This window comes from Rattus norvegicus, chromosome 7 (genome assembly GCF_021556685.1).
Source record: "Rattus norvegicus strain SHRSP/BbbUtx chromosome 7, alternate assembly SHRSP_T2T, whole genome shotgun sequence".
NCBI classification, from domain to species: Eukaryota; Metazoa; Chordata; class Mammalia; order Rodentia; family Muridae; genus Rattus; species Rattus norvegicus.
Window position 1 is genome coordinate 25421815 of NC_141540.1, and position 16792 is coordinate 25438606.

Below are 16792 nucleotides of genomic sequence, written 5' to 3' on the forward strand. Positions count from 1 at the left end.
ATGGATAGCCATAACCCCATGGGTTTGAGGGACGTGGGAAGGGAATCAGCCATGTTTGGATTCTTTTCAGAGTTAAATCCTAATGGCTCCATATTCTGCGTGCAGGCCCCAGCCTATTGGCCTCCACAGTTGAACAGTGAAGAGGCAGGAAGGACTGAGGCTGCAGTTGACCTGGCCCATGGTGAAGTCCTGCACTGGATAACAGTCACTGAGAATACCTTGGGAAGGAATATGAAGATGTCCTGAGGAAGCAGATCTAGGAGTGCACTTTTCCTTTCTAGAAGGCTGTCAACAAAACTGAAACAGGACTCTGGAGACATTCCTGTCTCCTATGATTTAGATGATGGAAACTGAGTGTACCAAATAATGAAACTTCACTAAGAGTCTGGACAGAAGGTGGCTTCTGTACCAGGTGTCACCACACCAGTCACAGAATGCAGGGGAAACAACATCAGGTCTTTGACATCAGGCTCTAGAGAGTAATGCTGTAAGGTCTAGTGAAAGAATGCTGACATAGGTGTACTGTCCTACCACCCAGAAACACAGCTGTGACTGAGACATTTCTAGTGCCCAAAGTTTTGATTAATGCACAGCTCCATGCCTCTGAGAAATGTGATACCTCTGTCCATGGGAGGGAGTCCTGGCTGAATTGGACAGCTCCCATAATCTGTTTTATGGGAGGCCATATGCAAGCACAGACTTAGGACAGTCATAGTGGCCTCAGAAGATGAGGGAAAGAAAACACAGTCCTCAGTACAGCTGGATCAAGATACATCCATGTGTAAGGAAGACATTTAGGATGTCTTTTCTGTGATTATGAATTTGATCCTGGCAACTTGGTAGTCCTTAATAAAACTAAAATTCTGTCTTATTTGGCCCTTTCCAAGTACCCAGAACTTCTTTTTTCCTGTTCCATGCATGGGTCATAAAAATCAACCCTTCCTTGAGGCAGAGGCTTACAGCCAGACCCTGAGGCTGTGTGACGCCTCATTGGCCTTGGTAGAGGTCACACAACAAGTGAGATTTCTGGGATGCTAGTGGTATCCTACGTCTGCTGGGCCTATAGAGGGAGGGAGGAGTATCTCAAGGAATGACAGAAAGGTGTGTTTTCCTGATTGGCTTTTGCCTCCAAACAATGGGGTGAGGACATATCACTTCTAAGGAGACATAGGTGCTCCATCATGAGTTCCACTATAGGTTTCTCCCTCAGGAGAACAATTAACCATCAAGGCAGGATGCTCCCCATTTGGAAGAAGACAGACAGAAAAGCTTTCAACATCCTCTGAGGCTTGCCCTACAACTTTCCAAAATTACTTCCCATAAAGGGATAGGGCAAAGTCCCTGAAGGAAGGAGGGCGCACTGACATTGGATCAGCCCTCCAGTTCATCATATGTTCCACAGCAAATATTCATTCATTCATTCATTCATTCATTCATTCATTCATTCATTTATCTGTTCATTCATTGTGTCAGTCATTCTGTTTCTCTCCCACCACAATCCTTCACTCTTCCCTGAAGAAAAATGTGCCTACAATGTCCCTAGTGGCCCCTGCCCATGAACCAGTTTTCCAAATAACACATTTGGTGCTTCCAGAGAACGATAGCAGGATTCTTTTGGATTTAGTTCTTTGAACTCAATTCTCTGTCATGACAGTCACAGAAACGTTGGCAGACGGCTGCCTCCCAGAGCACCCAACTGCCATGCAGTATGTTTACCTCTTCTGCACTTGAGTGGTCATGGGTTCTTTTCTTTTGTTGGGATCCCTATTCTGCAGTTGTGCATTGTTTCTCCTTAAGTGAGCCATAGACATCATTATATTCACTAAGGTCCTATTGTGCTATACAAAGACCCTGGAAGAATTGCTAAGTGAGTCTTCACATATTACTGAGAACTTGAGAGCTTGGAATAGCTGGGACGCCTCAGGAAAGCAGCCAAGATTTTCTTGCAGATTGCCCTCTCTAGACATGAGGAGACTCAAGCTGTATTGCAAGGGCAGAAGAGCAGGGCTGCCTTGTGGACACCTAGGAAGATACCAAGGTCAAAGATCCCACTGTACTCAGGGTGTGCCCAAGAGTAGTGATATTAGTCCCTGAGAATCCTTTGACATGGGTCCAGGTTTAGCCCTCATAGAGGATGACATAGGGACACTCAGGAAGAAGTACAGGGTTACACTGAAAATAAAGGGAGGAAGCCTGCCCTGAAATGCTGTCTCTTAGCACTTGTAGGACAAGAGGGAGGAGGGATTACTTAGAGTCAGTGAGTGTTTAGGACTGAGCTGGGCACTTCAACTTCTGGGTTTGACTATAAACACAGATACTCAGAGACATTCTCTGACTTTTATGTTCATAGTCCACCATAAAGAGATCATTGACATTGCCCTACGAATTTCAAGGGAGAAAAGCAAGCATTTTTGAAGAGTAATGTACATTCTAAAAAGTGCAGGTTCTGATCAGTGTCTAAGAGAGGTCACACAACAAATGAGATTTCTGGGTCTCCTCATTCAGCAGCCTGCTGCCCCCTTTGATCTCCTGAATCAATTATTCCTCCCATTGCATCTTCCCAATTCTCTTTTAAAGACTCCATGCTGTCTCTGGACAAATCTCTATTACCATATTGTCTACTGCGTTCAGGAGGCTGCTCATACTCCAGTATGAGATGGATGTGACTTAAAATGCTATTTTAATCAGTTATGATGTGTACATGATATGCTAGGATGTAAGCCTGGGAACACTGCTTTTTCAAAGAGAATCTGTACTTTTCCCTAGCTAGAGTCTGACTTATGTCCACAATAGAAATCACTTTGTCTGTGGTAGGCTAGTTTTGTAGACTGAAGCACTTTTTAATCTCTATAGGACTCCTTCTGAGTGTGGGTGGGCTTTGTTCAGGCATCTTTTTCCCTCAGGTTTTCTCCAGGGACCAGAGGAAAATGCATTTGCAATTAGTACTCATCAGGTGACACATGAGCCGATGCCCAGGGACATCCCTCTCTGGACTACAGAGGCTGTCCTTCTCTTGGTTTTCATATGACGGGGGCTTCATTCTATCAGCACTTCAGTGCATGCTAAACTCACAAGCTACACACAGGAGGCCTGTCTCTAAACACAATTCCTAGGTGTGAAACGGTTTGCCATTTCAATCTTTGGAAGAATCAAGATGGAACTCTTTTGAACTGCAAGAGGTAAAACAACCCTGAGAGTCCTGCCTTCATTCTATCCTCTGCAGTTTGCAAACAGATTGCAAGCACCTTATTGCCAAAATGGCAAGGGATCTGCTCCTGAACTTTGCTGCGGCTCGCATAAGGGACAGCCACAGAGTGACACTGGGAGGCCTCACTGTATCTGGGGCTCCCATTCATGAGACAGCAGAAGAAAATGTTAAGCATGGAGACAGTTTTCCCCATGACATTTCTTCAGATAGGTGTGGTTCTAAACACAGCAGCCTGAACAGGCATGAACAGAATCAGTGCTTCTTAAATTAATGGGAAAAATTGAAAGAGAAAAAATTGTGGGGATAGAAAATGTATGGTCATGGACAAAGTCTTTGTGAAGGCCTTCAGCCTACCCCACATTTATGGCATGATCCAGTAGTATTAAGTATGTCTCCATTATTTTCTCATACTGTCACTTCTGCACATATGATATGTGTGTAATAGAAGTCACAGCATGTGGAATGCTGAGGTGATGTGGGCTGCATAGTTCTCACTTGGAAGAGTCTGTGACTTTTCCTCACTCATATTTGGTTTCTCAATATCTTCTAGCAGATGCCTTCTCTGGGGCAACTGTCAAAATTGGTACATGAGAGGGTTTATCTGGCAAGGTAAGGGACATGGAACTTTGTTAGGATGTTGTCCTGCAGCTCACCCTGTTCCCTATACAGAGGATGTGCCCTGTTCTCTTATCCCAGAGAGCTTCCTGCCCAGACTGCACTCAACATTACCATTGCATGACTCCCTCAGGACAATGTCTGGGGCCCAGAAGGGTTCAGGTTCACAAGTTACGGCTCTAGCCTTTGGGAAGGACAAAGTCAAACACTTGATACTGCTGTCTACATAAGCAGCTGGTTTGGGCTTTGTTTGGGGGTTGGGGATAGGATTGAATGCTACTGCAGTCTCTTCAGATAGTTTCTGTTCCCTTTCCTCACACAGTTAGCAAGGTTCTTCTGCCAGGATTAATATTCAGTTACTTTTTTTAAGAAAACAATGTTCTCATGCCACAACCCTTGAAAGTTGAATTCAGAGATACTGGAGAACAACAATATCAAAACAATGTAGTAAGATGCTTCTCTGTGCCTTCCTCGCAATATATTTATGCTTTTCAGGTCCCTGCAAGGCCATGGTAGGATAATTTACAGAGTCAAGCCTTCACAGCTATACAGGAAAGCAGCATGTACTGAATGCCTAGGTTCTTCTTTCTGAAGAGGATGGCCATCAATTGAGGTTGAGTATTTTCCTTGACCTCTGCTGAGATATACAGGAAAAATCCCACCATATGGACTTGAAATTGAGCTAAAATAGGTACATAGGAATCATTTGGTTTCATGGAAAAAAAAAAAACACGTCTCCCGGGACTATAGGGACCAAACCCCAGTCCAAAGCACAAACATATCCACAGAGTGTTTTCCTTTTTTTTTTCCACTTATAATTCCCTCATGAATGATCCATGAAAACAGGACCTGGAGAGGTGGAGAGTGTCCCTCTCAATACCTCAGCACAGTACCTGTCTTGACTGTTGCCTTCAGAGCCTTTTTCTTCCTAGTGAAAATGATCAGCACCTATGTAGGAGATTGAATTAGGTTGGTCCCCCTAGGGTCATGTGCTTCAATACAATTCCTAGTTGGGACAACAGTTTAGGAAGAATTAGGCAGTATAGTCTGGGGAAGAGCTGTGTTCCTGGCGCTGGGTTTACAGGTATCAAAAGCCCAGGCCATTCCAACTGATTCCCTCTCTGCCTCCCACTTGTGGTCCAAGTGAGCTCTCAGCTGTTCTGTTCACAATGGTTTTGATGATCCCAGTAGATACTCAACTTGTAAATGAGTTTAAAGCACACATTCACTTTATACGTTTGCTGCCTGGGTCCTGGTGTCTTTTTGCAGCGAATGTAAGGAACATGCAGACCTTAGTAGCTATTGCTTTAGTGGATCCAATGCACTGAAATTTACTCATTCAAAAGTCAAAGCCAGTGGATATTTTAGTGCCCTTTGCTGTTGAGTCTATACCAACATTTGGGAATGCTAAAGGCATGTTATTGTAGGGAAGGGCGATCCACTGTCCTGGACACTTGGAGTACTTATAAATCTCAACAATGAAAAGCATGAGCGGTGATCCTGCTATCAGAGGCTTCAGAAATGCAGCTTATCCAAGCTGAAGCCAGTGCTGGCTGAAGCACATAGAGAACAACTGCCCGAGTAACCCCTTCTTCTAAGTGACCCCACACGCTTTCCTGAGCATGGAGCACCTGTGAAGTCAATGTTGAATAAGATAGACTCAGGTAGACTAATTCTGTGGTCTTTTGCTGATTCCACATCTGGGTTACACAGGTATTTGTTTACGTCTTCTCAGGCAATGCCACGTTGGTGCACATATAATGCTTTAATGTGAGAAGATAGAGGAATATTAATAAGAATATTTGATTTTGATCCTGGTAAACAAGCACTATTAGCTTCATATGTCAGTCTGCAATTTGCAAAATGTATTGATGTTTAATGTCTCAATAAACAATGTCAAGATAGTGGCAATACTTTATGTCCGGCTCTATCTGCCCAAATAGAATTCTTTGACTCCTCTTCTTGCAGAAGCCCCTCCTCCATTCTGAGGTCAAAGAAGTTTCCCGCTGGAACATACTGAGTATCTAGCTGGAAAGGATTTGATGTTACTAGGACCTAGAAGAGGTTAATGGTAATAGGATGATGTAGTGTACAATGTCAATGTTGTGATGAACACTCCCATACAAGCATACCATTTCATTTCCTACTGCGTCCTCCCTGCTTTAGAGGACCTAGGTTCTTGGAAGATATGGGTGGGTGGGGGTTGTGGTTTATCTTCAGAGACTTTTGAAATAACAGAAAAGGAAACAGGAAACAACAGGGAAGCTCTCTCTTATGCCCATTCTGATGAGACACCCAATTTTCTGAGAGGGTGATGAAGGTTTCCTTGTCCAAGTCTTCCTTAGGCGACAGTGGAATTTCCTGTTCTGATGTGCTCATGTGTTCACAGGGGCAGACCCATCTACAGAATACAGGGCACAGGCAGTATCTGCTCCTCCTCTTGGGACAGTGTAGAGCAATGGAAAGCATGGGAGCTCTTCTTGCCCTCCTGTGTCCTGACAGAGTCAGGGCAGCAGGTCCATGCTCTCATGAGGGCTGGTAAAGGAGGAGGGCACAGTTGGGCTCACAGGCCCTTCTGTTGGGTGGAAGACAAGACAGGAAGGGGTGTGCAGGAGTCGGGGTGGTGGAGCACCTGGATCCACAGGCTTGGATGAAGTCTTAGATGCATGCTCACATCTTGTGTCTGTTCTTCTAGAGTAGTTAGGGCCCCATCTTTTCCATTTACTTTTTTGGGGATTCCAGTTCCTTGACATGAAACTCCATGATTCAAAGCCTGTCCATAATGTTAGAATCTGGAGAAGTCACAGTCTACATATTAACTTCACATTTCATTGCCCAGGAAAGTCCTTCAATGTTTTCTATGGTGGAACTCAACTTTGGGGAAAATGTGAGTGTCTGGGGATTTAGATTTCAATTTGCCAAGAGAAGTGAGTTGCAATGTTATAGGTCCCTGTGACAATATTTGTCTCTTCCATGGTGTTTACTCTCAGTGCCTGTGAACATGTGGTCAGGTAATATAAGAGCATGCCCAAACTGTCCGCATCTGCCTTTTTTGCCATCAAATGGCTCATCTAGTGTGAGGTCTACAGCATAATTCCCTTGGACCCATGCTGCCTTTTCAGGAAGATGCAAAGTCTGCATTGAGGTTCAGGTCATCTCTGTCTATTTCTCATCAACCTCTGACTCGCTGAGGATATTCTGGTGTTTTATGTTTGCATAGACAAAGTCAAGGGTGTTTCAATATTTTATGGCTGTCACTATTGCACAAATATTTTTGCCCCGTCTCCCTGCTTGGGGCCTCCTCCATTATTAGTTCAAGAAGTCCCCTGCTGGAGCACACTCAGTATCTACATGGACCCCCTTTGATGTTAGTAGGCCCTAGAAGGGGCTAATGACTGTAGCATGGTATAGTGAAGAAGGTCAAGAAGTGATGCACAATCTTGTACTTGCCTAGAAACTCATGGGGTTCTGGGTCCTGCTTCTTTCATAAGATCCATATTTTTCAAAGTTATATAGTAGGCTTTCATCTTCACAGACTCCTTAACACAACAGATTCTTGACAGGAAAACCCTGATACTCTTGTCTAGTCCCTTGAAGCACTCAATCCTCTGAGGGTTTACTTAGAGCTCCTTGTCTAAGAATTCCTTAGATTGCAGGGGCATTTGCTCTTCTGGTATGCTGATGTGGACTCAGTGGGTAGACACATCTCCAGAATGGAGGGCACAGGCAGTCTCTGTGCTCCTCCTCTTGGGACACTGTAATGTAGTGGCAGGCATGGAAGCACTTCTTGCCACTACTGGCCTTATTGTGTCAGGGCAGCAGGCCAATGCTCTCCTAGGGCTGGATATGGATGAGGCCAAAGTTGGGGTTACTCCCCTTTCTCTTTGGTGGAAGAAGAGAATAAAGGGATGTGCTCATGATTTGGGTGGCATAGGGCATGTAAGCCCAGTAATGACAAAAGTCTTAGATCCATGCTCAAGTGCCCTCTGTTCCTGTTCTTTTAAATTTAAATATGTCCCCCATCATTTTACTGTAGTTTTACTTGTTCAAGGATTTAATTTCCTGCAACTATAAAATTCCATACCTCAGAGCATGTCTACAGTTTGAGAATCTGGATAGGTAACAGTCGAGCTAAGTACTTCACATTTCCTCTCATTACACAAAAATGTCTCAATGTTCTCAATGGAGGGCCTCATCTCTGGGCGACCTGTAAGGATTTGGTGGATTAGGTTTCCGGTTGCCAGAAGTGAGTTGCAATGTCATAGGGCCCTGTGACAATCTATTTCTGATCTCTTTCGTGGTCCTTCCACTGAAGAAATTGGACCCTGTGGTGATATAATGGAGTAGTTGGCCCATACTCTACGCATCTGCCTCCATGCCATCCTGTGGCTCTCCTAGTGTGAGCTCTGGAGCATAAAATCCTTGGTCCAATGCTGCCATTTCAGTGAGAGGCAGTGTCTGCATTGGTGGGCTGGTGAGGTCTATGAACTTTACATTATCCACTGCATCTTTGTGGATATTCTGGAATTTTATGTGTGGATGGACAGGTTGAATTTTTGTGGCAGTACTTTATTGATGCCCATAAGTGTCCAAGTATTTTCTATGATCTTCCTTCTGCAACATGCCCCCCTTCCACTCTTTGGTCAAGGACGTTTTCTTCTAGAGCATTCTCAGAAAGTAGATGGATCTGAATTGACGTTCCTAGAACCTGATAGAGGCTCTTGATATTAGAATGGAATAGTGTTTTCATAGTTTATATTTGTGACTGGATCCTTCCAATGAGATATTTGATGACCTCTATAGTTTTATAATCACTAAGGCCTGTGTTTTTATGTGGCAGGCAGGATTCATGATCTCAAATGCACCCTGGCCAATTGGAAAAAGTATCATGTACTGACTCCTGAGTTGTTTTTTCCTGTGGTGCTGGCCGTAAGGTTAGGTTTCTTGGATGACTACACTATTTAACCCTTGCTTCCCACGCCTTCTTCCTGCTCTATTAATTTTTCAATTATATATGTTCTCATCATTGAACTTTGCTCATTTGTCAGACAGGGTCCCTCAGAACTGGACATAATGTAAAGATTCTATCAGATACTCCTATCTCTACACAAATATCTCCAAGTCACTACCTGACATACCCCTACCTAACTTTGTAAGAAACTGGGGATAATTCTACCCTGATTTAATCAGACTGAATTTTCCTATCTTCTACTGTCTTTACAGTTCATCTGAATGGTTTAGAGAGATGTCAATTTTGAGATATTGGTTCTGGGCCCCAAGACTATTTTTCTTCCACTTAAGAATTTTAGAGGCAGTCAAGGGATGCAATTGCTCAGAGTTACTCTATGTCCTCAGAGGAAGGCAGGTTTCGAGAGATGCCCTCTATTTGCGTAGGAACGTAATTGCAGATAGACAGTTTATGTTCAAAAAAGATGGCAGTTGACATCAGATTCCATATGTGCAGGGAGGTAGGCAGTTGGAGAGAGATTCTCATTGTACAATAAAAAGGCATTTGGAGAGAAATGCCAATGTACAGATAGGATGGCAGTTGGTGTCAATATTGTATGTTCTGAAGCTCTTCTCAAACAGCTGGGCTCATCCAGAGGTCCAGTGGTGACTCTTGGATTGTTGCTAAGTTTGTCTCACCAATGGAGGCATCGACCAAGGAGATGGGAAAATACCCGTGGAGAACTGCCACATAGTAAAAGACTTACTCCCACTTTTAGGAGCTAAGTGCCCTCTGTATTCAGATATTCCTAAATTAACCCTCCTAATACACATAACCTGCTTTAGAAATCCTTCCATGTTCCTGTAGAATGTTTTCCATTAGACAGACACTGGGACCCCTGAAGACCTCAGGGAATATACAGGTCTGATTTTCCTTGCCTGAGTTTAAGGGACTCAAAATGTATTGAGTAAAGTTCACTGACAATTCTGACCACTCATTTCCAAACATTTGAATACATGAACCGACTCTTTATGGAACCATAATATAAATGATGTTCATTTTGAACCACATCCCCCCTAGGCAGGCTGGGGCCTCCCTTACTCCAGCAGAAATAGGCTTGAGGGGTTGCTGGACAAGGCAACATCTAGTGCTCCTGTTCTCCATGGGGCCAAATGGCTGCATCCTTTATGGAGCATGAGCTGAGGCCACAGTATCTCAGCTCCACGTCTCAGGTTACTGCCTTACCTACTCCACCCCAGTGTACTTTACGTAGCCTTGTTAGAACTGAGAATGGAGAGACACAACAGTAAAGAATGGCAACTGCAGACCTCAGCCCCTGTGAACAGGGCCCATTAGGAATAGAAGGGTAAACTTGGTGGACAGACACAGATGGCTCAGCAGAGTGTTTACTTTCCTCCTGCCATTTCGGTCACAGTGAAGAGAAGGTGACTGAGGGAGGACAACAACAGGTGAGCTAGGGATATTTCTCAACAACAACAACAACAACAACGACAACGACAACAACAACAACAACAACAACAACAACAACAGCAAGTGACTTTGTGATAGGCAGAGGACTCTGAAAGTATGGCAAGGCCTGTCTGCTGAGGCTAGGGTACATGTAGTGGCTCTGGCATCTTCTCAGCTGGCTGAAGAAACAGGATATGGTTAATTGAGGAGAGAACAGAGTTCATGCAAGAAAGATCCAAATCCTCCTGGACTGGGACAGGAAATAAAGCTTGAAATGTGACCATCGGTGCCTGTGATGAGACTGAAAAGACAATGAGAGCTAACTGCCCCTAGAGAGGAGAGCAGAGTATGTGTGTCTGTCTGGCAAAATGTCCAGCAGCCTTCTATGTTGGGAGAGGGGATTACTGGAAAGACAGAATAAAACTCTCAGAGACAAAGGTTACCTCTACTGGGCATATACACAAAAGTCCCCTACATATAGCAAGGACACATGTTCCACTATATTGATAAATCCCTTATTTGTAACAGCCAAGCTGGAAACAAACCAAAAGTCCCTCAGTAGCAGAATGGATGCAGAAAATGTGGTCCATTTACACAGTAGAATACTAGTCAGTTATTAAATACAATGACTTCATAAAATCTCAGGCAAATGGATGGAGCTAGAAAATATCATGCTGAGTGAGGTAACCCAGTCACAAAAAAACCCACACACTTTGTACTCACTGAATAGAGGATATTATCCAAAAAGCTCACAATAGCCATGATAAAACCCACAGACCATATGGAGCTAAGGAGGAAGGAAGACCAGGGTGTGGATGCTTCAGTTCTGCATTGAGGAGGTTACAGGATTATTGCAGGAGGTGGAGGAATAAGGGGACCAGGGAGGGAGACAGGAGGAGGAGGAAATAAGGGGGCAATATAAGATAGTGGAGGAGATGGTAAAGAGGAAGAGAGGTTTAGGAAATAGATAAAAATATGTAACAGGGATTACAAACTGGAGATGGCCACCAGAGGGTCCCACAGACCAGGAAATGAGAGGCTCCTAGGACCCACTGAGAATGGCGTTAGCCTAAATGTGCAGAGAAGAGGGACATAGATCCTGAAGAGACCACCTCCAGTATATAGGCACAGTCCCCAATGGAGGACTGAGCCTGCCCATCTCAAAAGTATTTTACCCAGAAATGTTCCTGTCCAAAGGAAAAACAAGGACAAAAAATGGAGCAGAGACTGAAGGAAGGGTCCTCAAGGAACTTTCCTACCTGGGAATCCACACTGTGTGCAGACACCAAACCTGAAACTGTTGTCTTTGTCATGAGGCGCTTGATAACAGAATCCTGGTTTGACTGATTCTTGGGAGACCTGGTTATCAACTAAGCAATGCAGATGTGGAAGCTTGGAGCTAACCATCAGACTGAACTCAGGGACCCTGGTGGAGCAGCTGTCGCAGGGACTACAGAAGGAGAGGGTTATTGTAACCCAATAGGAAGAAAAACATTGGCCTAACTAACAACCCAGAAGCCCCTGAGTCTTAATCACTGAACAAGGTGTGTACAGGGAGAGATCCATGGCTCCAAATACCTATTTATCAGAGAAAAGAATTGACTGACAGCAAGGGGAGGGTAGCCCCTTGGTCTTCTAGAGGTTTGATTCCCCCAGCACAGGGGTAAACTGGAGAAGTGGGAGGGGGTAGGGGGGTGGGCGAGCACCTACATATAGACATAGCAGAGGGTTGTGAGGGCAGATGTGGGATGGGGCTTATGGAAGGGTAACCTGGATGTGAGATAGCATTTGACATGTGAATGAATAGAATGCTTACTAAATAAAAGAAATTAAACAAAGAACAAAATGGTTAGGGCTGCTCAGTCCATACTACACGAGTTTCCAGGTTCTCCTGGACTTGACAATAGTCTATAGAATCATGGGGAACAAAGTTCCAAGCCCACAGAGACAATGCCTTATATATATTAAATATTACTTAGCATCTCAAGGCTCATCTATTCCTTTCCATTCCTTCCTCTAACATTAACAAACATTGATCCCCTCAACATGAGCTTCAAGTGTGTCCCTCATAACCTTCCATGTATCAGCAAATCAGGAAATCTGCTAGTAGACCCCGGTCTCACTTGACTCTACCGGACAGTCAGGCATTCATAAAAGAAGGCAAAATGACTTCCCACAAGGAAGATGGGTCTTACCTCAGAAAAGGCACAAAGTTCCTGCTGAGACAGCATCTTGTATCGAGACAGAAAGCTAAACCAGAGCTGGGCACTATGGTAACAATCAGTCTTGGGGTATGAGATGCCCTCTTGGGTTCTGAGAATACATTCTCACCCACTAATCTGTGTCCTATCCCTTCTCCAACTTTCATGACCCCCTGGATGTCACTATGGAGTTACCACTTGGAATGGTTGCTTTAGGTTAAGGATCCAAGCCAGGGTGAAGACCAGAATACAAAGCAAATCATGGCTTCCTACTTCTCTATATACAGAGACAGATGGAGATGTTTTCCAAATAATCTAGCAAAAGAAGACAAAGCCCAAGCAGTCCATATGGTTACTGACCCTATGGATGCCTTAGCAGGTAGAGCCCAATCCACTGAGCCCTTGCAGACATGTGGATAGAATACCTACAGGCCCAAGTCTTCAAAGAGGGTAAACTCTTCACTCAGACTCTGCTCAAAAATAGATTAGAACAAAGCCCCTGTAAGATGGCCTTCTGAGTGAGTGCAGCCCTATTGGGGTGAACCACACCAGGTGTCTGTGAGTCATGGAACTGTTTCAAGGTGACAGGCACAGTAGATCTCTGGATCCAGGCTCACAACCATCTCATACTTGGAATATCCCATCAGCACCTGCTCTACCTGAGTTGTTGTCTTGGGATTTAGAACATCTGGTGGGAAAAGATTAGGTCACCCAGCAAAAGTCTTTAAAAGACAGGGTCTTATGGCTTAGACTTTTTGAAAAAAGCCTTGGTATTAACATCATGGAGGGAGCAATAGGCAATCCCCAGACCAGTGGCTTATATCAACACTTCGTAGATTGAGGACCTGGGAGAATTCAAATCATGCCAAGTCAACAAGTTAGAGGATCCCTATGAAAAGCTACCAGAAGCATTGTCCTCTTAAACAGGCAGAGGCACACACACCTTTTCCTTGACAAACATGACAGCATGTCAGTCTTGTACCAGTGTGCATATACCTAGGGAGGAAGCAGTCTACCTCTTCAGATCCCATGTTGCATGAGGTATAAATAAAGGGGTCTGACTTTTCCACCTGGAGCCACCAAAGAGATATTCACTGAGAAGTCCTGTTGCTCCCAAACAAGCTGAAGCTGAACTCCTAGTGTCCATCTGGATGTGCTTATCTCCAAGGTCCAGCAGCTGGAACTTAAGTGATATGGCCTGGGAAAGAACCGAGAATGCACCTTGCTTGTCCTGGCTCAGATGTAATGATGATACAGTATCTCATGGTGGGAAAAGCAGGGTATCAGCAGAAAAAGCAACTGATTTCCCTGTGTTCATGGTCAGGAATCCCAGGCAGTGGATGGTTGAGAATCTTGTTGCTTTCACAGTTTGATGCAGCTGGAAATGCACCCCGAGGAAATGTTCCAAAAATCATGCCGTGCGGACCTTATGTTCCTTAGAGAAAAACATCTCAAAAACACTCACAGATACTTGCCCAAATGTTTGCACCTAAGCGCCTGTCACAGTCACAAAGAAGGTTGATTTCTGGGAAGGTAAGGAGCCCATAGAAAGAAGTACTTTACGTTCAGAAAGTTCATTGTTTGATCAAGACAAATGCTGACCAAAAAAGGAGCTGGGAGGACACAGAGCACAGAGCTTGGAAACTGCGTGTGTTTGTTTGTACTTGCATGGCAAATGGAGGGGCACTATTGGAGGTGTGTGCTTGTTTGAATATGTGTGTCACTGTATGCGTGTGTTTTGAGATTCTCCTCCTATCTGCCTGGAAGGAGTTTTCCGTTTGCCTTTGGAGCATGATGTACAACACTCAGCACCTCAACTGCGCTGCCTGTCTAGAAGCTGCCTAACTTCCCACCATAATGATTTGGATGGAAACTCACAACCATTGAGCCAGCCACAAGAAAATATTGTACATGACAAGGCAGTAATATATTACCTTTGTCATGGCGTGTTTTCACAGTAGTAGAAATTCTAACAGAAATTGCAGGGGAAGTAAGCATCATCTCTTTCCAAGGGAAGAAATTATTGAGAGATGCAGAGTGGATCACAAGTAGAAGGCTGCTCTGTCGCTCTCTCTCCTTTGCACACAGTTGGGGGACTGGCAGACCTGAGTAGCTCACACTGAAAAATACCAGGAAACTCCCCAGTGCATCCAAGTAGGGAGAAGACAGGGCTGAGGAGAGCAAGGAGATGCTGCCAACGCAAGCAAGAGGAAAAGTAGAAAGGAGAAGCCAAAATCGAAGACAGAAGAAGCAATGAAAGGAATGGAAAAGACTTGTTCCTCCAGAGCAAAAGCAGTGAAAGAGAAAGGGCCTTCTGAAGTTGATGTGTGTTCTGCTAAATCCAACAAGGCCAAGAAGGAGGATGAGCCTCAAGACCACAATGCTTGTAAAAGCAAAACATCCCAGAAGAAAAGGAGTCCCTTGAGAAGAAAACAGCCAATGGGAAAAAAACAGAGATAAAAACCAGGAAGTTTCTGAAGCAGAGGCAGACATGCCCAAGCCCAAGGAGAAGAAGAAAGGGAAAGAAGTTAATGAGACAAGGGAGAGAAGAGCCCAGGCTCAAGAATGTCCTCTCCCATTCCGAACCAAACTCCAACTCCAGGGATGCTCCTGGGGAAGAAAATAGTAATGAGATAGAAAAGGAAATACTCATGGAGAAGAAAGGATTCTCTCTAATTTTCCCATACCCGAAGAGACCGTCAAGCTTCTCAAAGCTCAAAGCTTGAGGGGTTTACTTCCCGTTTTTTCTAAAAACCAAGACATTCCATCATGTATACAGTGAGACAGACTTCATTGCCCAGGCATGGACAGTAAGCAGGAAGACCTTCTCCTTTGCCGTCCCTTTGATTGGGTAACTTAAAGGTGGACTTCAAGAGAGGAAGAGAGGCCAAGCCAATCAGATACTAGTGCTGCACCTACAAGAGAATTAGCAAATCAAATGAGCAAAGACTTCAGTGACATCGATAAAAGCTATCAGTGTTTTTTTATGGTGAAACTCCCTATGGTGGTAAACGAGAACAAGTGCAGAGTGGGATTGATATCCTGGTTGGGACCCTAGCTCATATTGAGGATCACTTGCAGAATGGCAAGCTAGATCTCACCAAACTTTAACATGTTGTCCTGGATGAAGATGACCAGATGTTAGATACTGGTTTTGAAGATCAGGTGGAAGAAATTTTATGTATAGCATACAATAACGATTCTGAAGGCAACCCGCAAACATTGCTTTTTCTCTGCAACATGGTCTCATTGGGTATTTAATGTTGCTAAAAATATACAAAACCTACGTATGAACGGGTGGACCTGATTGGGAAAAGACTCAGAAAGCAGCCTTAACTGTGGAGCACAGGAGACAGAGAGGACAGTGGTGAGTGGGGATGTGTTCCAAGGCTACAGTGGTCCTCAAGGGGCATGTTCAACTTCTGTGAATCCACGAATAGTGGCAGGAGCTGTCACAAAACACATGCATAAAGCAGGAATGCCCAGTCCTTACATGGGGACATTCTGCAGAAGCAAAAGGAAATCACCCTGAAAGGTGCTGAAATGGCAATTTTGTGGGTTTACTGGCTGCAAGTGTGTTAGACATCCTGAGGGTGACCTGGTTATTCATAGATGTACACCAATGGAAATGGAGTCTTTGATCTTTCAAGAAGAACAGGCAGAGCTGGAAGGATAGGGGTTTGAACTGCTTTTACCAAAGAAGAGTACCAGTTACCCCAGGTGGAGCGGAATGCCAGCACTAAATTTGAATGAATAGGTTTTCCTTCTGAAACAAATAATGAAAGCCTCCAGCAAAGATGCCATCAGAGTATTGGACTCTGTGCCCCCACTGCCGTTGGCCATTTCAAGCGGTCAGGTGAGATGCTGACTGAGGAGAAAGGAGCTGTAGAGACCTGGCAGCTGCTCTATCTCCACAGATCAGGGGCCACATCGGTCGACCAGTGCTCCCTGATCCACTGCCCAGCAGCCTTTGAGACCATGATACTGCAGTGCTTTGTTGAGATGTCCAACTGAGCTACACTTGGAAGGAACTCGAGGAGCAGCTAGGCAAGAACATCAATGCCAAAATGAAGGGGATGGTCTTCCTCAAAGGAAAACCGAAAGTTTGTTTTGATGTCTGCACTGAAGCAGACACAGAAACATAGGTGAAGTGGCATGGTTGGAGATGCTGGCAGCTCACCGTGGCCACTGAGGAGCCAGAGCTGAAAGGACCCCCAGAAGGATATCAAGGGGGCAGGGGCAGCAGATGGCAGCCATGGTGATTTCATGGGACAGCAGGGTGGAAGCAGGAACTTCCTGGATCACGGCAGGGACAGCAAGGAGGAAGTAGAAACTTCAGAGGACAATGAC

The 16792-nt window shown here is 44.6% G+C and overlaps 1 pseudogene; it reads left to right on the top strand.

The window, feature by feature from the left end:
* On the top strand, positions 1-16704 carry LOC148004557 (nucleolar RNA helicase 2 pseudogene; annotated as a pseudogene).
* Positions 16705-16792: the final 88 nt, after the last annotated feature.